Source organism: Plasmopara halstedii, assembly GCF_900000015.1.
Source record: "Plasmopara halstedii genome assembly, contig: Scaffold_2061, whole genome shotgun sequence".
NCBI classification, from domain to species: Eukaryota; Oomycota; class Peronosporomycetes; order Peronosporales; family Peronosporaceae; genus Plasmopara; species Plasmopara halstedii.
In genome coordinates, this window is record NW_020188969.1 from 1,096,220 (window position 1) to 1,104,256 (window position 8,037).

Below are 8,037 nucleotides of genomic sequence, written 5' to 3' on the forward strand. Positions count from 1 at the left end.
AACCTTTGACAAGGACATATAGCTGTGCACTGTCGTCTACGGTTGACACACCCTGGGTCAGGGTCGACGCCCTGCGTTTCGTAGATATATACGGCTTCGCCGTCTCCTCTCTGTAACGGTTTCACGTTTCATCGAGACCAGTGTAAACACGCACTTTGCGTCGCCCAGTGTCCCCACTTCCTGCTCCATCAGAGCCTTGATATTATTAATATCATCCGATGAAGAGCTGCTAATTTCGCAGTCTTCGTCCATTGGATATTGTGCCACCCCACGCGCATCAGAAGGGTCTTGCCCATGGTGCCTCGGACACTTTCCGTCCATGCCACTCTTGGTATGCAGCAACTGCTTTTAAACGTGAGCAGTGCTCAGTGGATTACGTGCTATTCCACGCGCATCACTAGGGCCTCGTCCTTGATGCCTTCGACCCCGTCCGAACATGTCACTGTTGGCGCCTAGCAAATGCTTCGTAACGTGAGCAGTGCTCAGTGGTTTACGTGCCACTCCACGTGCATCACTAGGGCCTCGCCCTCGATGCCTCGGCCCTCGGTCAACCATGCCACGCATGACATGCAGCGACTGCTCCAACACTTAAGCAGCGCTCAGTGGGTCATGTGCCACCCCACGTTCAGCCCGCAAGCCACACTCGGGACTCCTGTCCAAAACACCTTTGGTGTTTGACAACTTGGATACTCCGATACGTAGATCATAGACCGTCCCAGTCCAGCGCCCGCGCCAATATCGCTTTTGATTCCTAGCAGAGGTGGGTTCATGACTCACCAAAGCTCCTTCAGGAGACGTGCGCGTAGCGCCCAAGGTCTTCGACTTCCAAGCAAATCATGGCTCATGATGGTTCAGCCGTGCCATTCCTAGGATAAGGTCATACCTTGCATCTAAATCTAAGACTAAGCAGCGTTCCGCGCTATCAACGTCAAGGAAGTCAACACCGAGGTCTACAGGGACCCTCAGGACAGTAACACAAGTCTTCGTCGTTAAGCGAACAGTGACGGTGTCACTCAACCGCGCTTTCAGCGCCTTAGCATATAGCTGACTTCCTTCGATTGTGGAGCGTCGAACATAATTGCCCGACGCCCCGGAATCGATAAAAACTTTCCTTGGCTTCTTAAAGCCATTCACGATCGCATTTACGACCAGCAAGCCCGGCTTGCACACACGTTTCGTGTTCAAGAGCACGGAGCTCTTCGGGGCTAGGCCCTGCTGCCTTCTACCTCTTTGAGACACAGCAAAATGCAGTTCTTCTCCAGTAGGGTGCACCGCGTCTACTGGGTTTTCTCGTTTCCCTGCGATAAACCGACGCCCCGTGACGGGTGTCCCCACAGACAAAAAAGCGTCGGTTGCTCAAGCGCTGCTTGGCAGCTCGGAGCTATCCCTCCTCTTTCTCAGCATAGCTGAAACCCATTGGCTTAGACCCGCTCGACGAGCTTTGAGAGTGTGCATTCCAACCAAGTCATGTCGGTTTTATTTTGACTTCGGCATTCAGTGCCACGTTTACTGCTTCTTCAAAAGAAAGCAGATGTACAGAGAAGACCTTCATTCTGGCCACGCCAGTGTGGAGGCCCTCCATAAAGACGGTTACTGTGACCGCCTCGTGGGGGGATCTGCTGCCATCCCGGCAATGAGAGTGGACAAAGTCAATCAAGTCTTTCTTGCCTTGACGGGCAGCAAGGATATACGATCGCATACAATATGTCTGATTAGGCGGCGAGAACACTTGCAAAAGCTGTCGCTCCCGCTCCTTCCACGAGGGGAACGCAGATTCAACCGAAGTACCGCACGATAGTGCTCATTATCGTGCTTGGCCCCCAAGCTTGGAGATAGATCGCGCCACTCGCTGTTGCTCGTTCTGGGCCATGGCGGATGCCATAGCCATTTCGGTCTCTCTTTCAAAGGCAGGAAACTCTCTCCATTCTAGCACCATGAGCGGCCTGGGCCAGAATGAATTATCCGTCGTCGGCGGTGCGTTATGGGCGTAGTCGACGCTGACAGCTTCTGCTGTAAGTGTTCTAACAGAGCACTTTTATAATCTGAAAACGCCTCAAGACGCGCGCTTATGACCTCGGACCCTAGCACAACAAGGTGCCCCACGCCCTCAGAGACCGGCAGGGACATCAGCATAATAAGCCCGTCCTGTATGCCCTAGGGCAAATAAGAGTATCTCTCCATCCTCACAGAGGATCAGTCGTAACGACTTTGACGTTAATTGACTGCGAGTGCTAACAAGTGCAGCGGGCTACCGTGGCTCTTTGATTAGAGGAAGCCAAGTTAATGTCACGAACCTTACGTTCTTTACAAGAACAAGTACGAGTGTAGCGGATCGCAATCCGCTGCCTCCAAGAGTACTTAAAACCTATGCCAAGGTAAGTGAATACCTCCTTTAAAATTTCCGACTGTATTTAATTGTTTTAGTTGCGGCAGAGCGACCAATATCTAAAGCCCTTGGTTTTCCTAAGTAACATAGTCTTACCTTATTGATATAGTAAAACCTAATCTAATTAATCTCACTACTGGCAATCCTGCCACGAAGTGGCTTCTTGTTACGGTGTAGCCACACTACTGTGTGATTACACCGACTTGAGTAATCCACACATATGTACGGTCACACCATCTTATGGATCCCGCCCTTCAAACCAAGGATACGTGTAACCCTGTTACAGCTTACACGAGTGCTAGGGTCTAAGTCTCGCCCGCTGGTTGATTCTGAGATAAACTCCCCTGTTAATATTCAGGAGCTGCTTGAATCCTGTATGTCCTCGTCAACATGCAATAACTTGGCTCTAGGCTGTCCGTGATTCATATAAGTTATGTATCGTAGCGCACAGCGAAGTAGTCAGCAAGTCTCTCACAAAAACTGGCAAGATAATCATTATTTTTACGAGGAAGTCTTCAAAGTAAGGTATAAGCCGGGTCGGCTAAATGGAGCAGTTGATGCGCTTTTGCGTCGCACCACTATGAACTGTCGCAAATCCAGACATCGCCAATTAGTAAAGCGGTACGTAGAGACCCCAAAATTCGGTAGAAAAAAACATAACTTGATGTACATCGAAGGGTGCGGTTGCACGCGTGCACCGTTAAGCCTTATTACATGGCATGCTGTATCACAGCACTAACCCACGTGACACTCAGTGTGTAGTGGTACCGCACGATAAGGACCTCAAGAACAGATTACAGTACAGGGCACAGGATACCCTTTTCTGTTGCCACCTCGGACTGCTCGCTGAGCGCTATGTGTTGGCGAACCAATATATAAGTGGTCAAGACGTATTAGCGCACACGTCAATCGTGACAATGGGCCAAACGCTCGCCACATGGATCAGCACATTTGGATAGCTTTTCGTTTCTGGATGATTGCTGACAACCCATAAGAATGTACTTAATTTTCGGGCTTCCAGAAAATGCGCTCAGTAATCTCAATTTTTAGGCATCTGTGAGCTGTCCAAACAAAACTATCTTAGAAAAGTGGAGCTCGCAGCCCGGATTTGTTGGTTTTAAATTGAAACATCAGCGGTGAGGAAGCTGTGCAAAATTGAATTATTTTTAAAGCGTCGTGTGTTTACGAACGGCTCGCGTCTGTCAAAAATGAGGCGGCAGTACGTAATGCCATTGAAGATATGAATACTATATCCGTAGGTCCTGCGACGATAAAAAACCGGTGCGATTGTCGAATGTTATTTGAACCTTCTTGTAAGCGAAGTCTATGTCATCGTTATATCGTACCTCGATTCAGCGTATGACGTCATCCTTGAAACGGCGTAGTTGAAGGGCATGAGTATTGGGTTGACTGAAAGTAGCACGCACTTCTTTTCTGGTGGAGCCTTGGCCAATCACAAACTCACTTCTTCTAGGGTAGCAAAGCGTTATTGGAGTGAGAACCAAGCTGCGATAACCCCCGTGTAGAACATGGAATTGTCAGAACTTATTAGCGATTGTAGTGCTGGAAGCCTGAAGTGGTAGTTAGCCACGGTCTCAGGGTGAGGCAAATAATAACCATTGTATGCCGCAGTCACCAGATGGTGTCTCTATTCAGACGGGAGATAGCAGCTGTGAGCCCCTAGTATACCTCTAGCAGAACTGTAAGCAGCAGCTATGACCTGTGCTAGGACCGGTGGAGCTGAAGGGCAACTGAAAGTCGCAAGTTCAAGGTCCAGACACGAAAGATATTGAGGATGATTACTTTCATTACGATGTGATGGTACTACTGAATCAGCAGTACCGTGTGGCGGACCCAACGCGCGGATTTCCGGGAGTAAGTGGCGGTTTTTTGTAAATGGAGATACCGGGGTTGTTCTAAGAGGTAAAAGTCTCTTCTTACTACCTTCAGAAGAAGCACTTTCAGCGCCGGATAGTTATTCTGTAGGATATTTGCAGATAGTCACAAGTCGGTGACAACACCAAATGATATGACTGATACAGAAGAGGTATATATCGTCCAATTTGAGTGAAATTGTCATCGAGGGTAATCACTTAGCACTGAGTGTGAGAAGCAGGACAGCTCCTCAAAAGATTGCTACGGATCCTTTCTAACTTGTGCCGACTGCTATTGCAGCCATGAATCCGGCGCAAACGTCGACTTCTAGAGAGAATGTCCTCCAAAACAGCGTACTTTGCTTTGCTTCATGCAGATAGAAGCAGATGAGCATGAACGCGTGATCGGGCTGCATCTCACCATAAAAATGATGCTGGACAGAGCTGTTATGCTCACTACAAGGAGCTGCTTGCAGTGGAGCATGACCTGTCATAGTTTAACACTTGCGTGAGCAGTAGTACTGGAGGTTTTGCGCTTGGGTAGGCTACTCATCAAAATAGACAAGTATGCCGTCGGTGCCCACAAAAGTCCTTTTATGGAATGCTACATTGGAAAGCGAGTTTGATGGATAAATGCCGCAAGGTTAAAGGCGGTTGTTGATTGGCTAGTGTCTCTGTCCGAAAAACATTTGAGAAAGTGGCTTGGTGAGGCCAACTGATTCCACAAATTCAGTGCAAAGTATGCCGACATATCGCTACTTTACGTATAAAAGATAGTGTCAGTGTCAGCTGCAATAGGCGGCCATTTAAGCTGTGAAATGGTCTCATGCGTGGTGTGTCAAGTTCAGACTGGCCACTCTACGTCGTTTGTGACAATTCAGCCTTTGCAACAGCCTGGGCTTTGCTCCATGCAGAAAGAAGGAAATGGGCATGAACGCGTGATCGGGCTGCATCTCACCATAACGAGATGCTAGAAGGAGCTGCTTTGTTCACAACAAGGAGCAGCTTGTAGTGGAGCGTGCTCGCGTCACGTTAAGCGGTGCATTCACCTGCTTAACTCTAAGCAGTTTGTGATCTACAGATCTAAAGTCGTTGCACATCGCAACATCATCACCAAATCTCTCACAGATAATGCCAAGATAACTTTTGCCGAGGATACTTTGACGTAAGGTAAGGCCGGGTTGTTGGCGGTTGTGCTTTCGGGTCGCCCGGCTATGAATCGTCGCATGTCACAAAGGTGACATCTCCAATTGACGAGGCGATACGGGTCAGACGCAACATATGCTGCGCTGCTACATGCTTTGAGAACTCTGAGAAGCAAAAAATGTGAGGATTCTGACGTCACTTTATCGAACCACGCAGTTTCACGCCTTCTTGGCGATGTTCAATCTCAAGATTCAGCAATATTATCAGCAGTGGGGATCAGACAAGCTGTTTCTTGACTAAGTGTCTCGCCAACATGGCTTGCCGACAGCCATTTCATCAAATATAGGTTCGCGCGTCAAGCAAAGTTTTCACAAACATTATTTGAAATGCTCGTCATCAGATCGGTAAGTCAGCCACAGTCCATTCTCAGAACAATGGCAAATAGATCCCGTGAATGACACAAGATGAGATATTTCGAAGCGATTGCGCGGAGAGACCCAGTGCTGGAGCAGATTTCCCTCACTCATTTTCCCCTAAAAGCTTGGTAGACACCCGGATGCATTTGAAGTTGCTGTGCATTGGGTCCGTCTGAATGAGGAAGGGCTGTAGATGAAATTGACTTTCTAAGATCAGCTCGCCTACACTTTGTAGCAAAATCAATCGCTATTTTCATTAGGTTTGAGCGGTATGCGCAGGGTAGACGATGCTTCGTCTGAGCGCCAAGACAAACAAGTACAATATTTCCATAACTGAGGTAGGCGGGACTCGCCCGAATATTTTGTCGTGCAAAACCTTTGAGTGAATGAGGGTTCTATTCCTTCACATGCATATATAATACTCTGTTGCGACCGCGCTACATCAGACCATTCAAGGTCGTAGAGAAGGAGGGTTGAGTCTTAATAATTCAAGAGAATGCAGACTCATTTTATTTGAGTTTACTGAAGCCATAACATGATTTCACTTCTATAATTTAATCGGACGTGAAGCTGTATCCTGCAGATGGAGCAAACCTAGAGCTCACGATGGCTAACCACAGGAGAGTCGATCTTTGTTGTCACTGTTCGATGAACAAGAAGTGGCTCACTTTCGTGTATAACGCTAGGTGGGTCGATTGGTACATCAGCCTGTCACCAGTGTCTGGGGGGGTGAAAAGGTCACCGTTAGACGGGAATTCGCAAATGTTTGAGGTTTCACCTCGGCAAAATTGCTTGAAGCCGTTACCGCTTATGACCTGGCGCACTTCGGCCTTGACACCACATGTCGCACCGCACTCCCACCAGTGGGAAACGACCAACTTTACGATGCAGAGGACTCTTGACCAGTAGCTGCTACAACTGATTTATGGACACTAGCGGGGCTGTATACAGCAATAGATTGGGTTGATGGATTGGCACATCGACGTCAGCATCGTGCTTTGTTCTTTGTAAAGTCAAGGAAGGTGCTCTAGGCTGACGTCCTCTACGCCAAAGCTGGCTTTCAAATCTTTACGACGGATGGGACGGAATTTTTTTCCACCAAGTGCGCGAAATGGGTCATTTACTTTCGCCAGCTCTAAGTACGCAAGGTACATACATCATGGACGGGTTGGGGTTTCGTCAACCACTGCTGCTCCAAACGCTGGAGAGTGATGATTTTTGGGTTGAAAGCGCTCGCGAATTGGCTATCAAGTGATTGTTTTTGCTCTTGGGACCCGCACATATAGGCGTTTTTCAGCTCTGCACCGACGCAGCGAGTGACTCCGGACTTTTAAGATCACAACGTGATTTGGTCAATAGTTGATGCGACTATTGTGCTCGAAGTAAAACAAGATGGGCTCCTTGAGCAAGCTCAAATTGTTGATAACGAGCTAGATACCCTCATGGGTCCCACGGCGGGTTGTCGAGACCCGCTGTCGATAGGGCATGGCGTTCGACAATTATGCAGCAGAGAGGCTGCAGTGAGCATTCTTCTCCTTCAGAAATGACCAGGCCGTGTATTGCCGGAGAAGACGAAGGTGTTTCGCCGTAGCCCGGAAAGTCAGTGAGACCTTTTACATCGAAGAAAGCTGTACACCTTCGCCAAAAAAGTATAGACGCACCTATCACAAAGATCGAGCTTTTAGCGTGGACCCTCATTTGCAATTTTATCATGTGCACGGGAGTGACTTCTGGTGCAGGACCAGAAAGGTGCAGAGAGTGAAGAGATTTTCAGGCGCAATGGAGCTCGGAAAACGATCACTTTTGCGCAGGTTCTCAACAAGACAAAGTAAGAATCAACCTGAGAGTGGTTCACATCTTAATGTGGAGAGGCAAATACTGTCAATTTGTGTACTACCCATTACACATTTGGCACTATTGCAATTCGCTTCAATTGAACGAAACAAACATAATACTTGGTGCAATGGTGAAATTTAATAAGTACTGGAATATTCGTTTGTTATCAAATGACGGAACTTTGAAAAGTAGGATACTGTGGAACTCGTGAGCTACTGGTCGCACTTTAAACAAAACAACAGTAATTCATCAGAAGAAAACATATATTGGTTTTTAACGTGGTTACGCATACCTTTGTAAGAAAGAGCGGGATGCACAAGATTGTGCGACCGTACATAGGTGTGTATTACACAGTTAGTGTAATAACACAGTGGTGTGG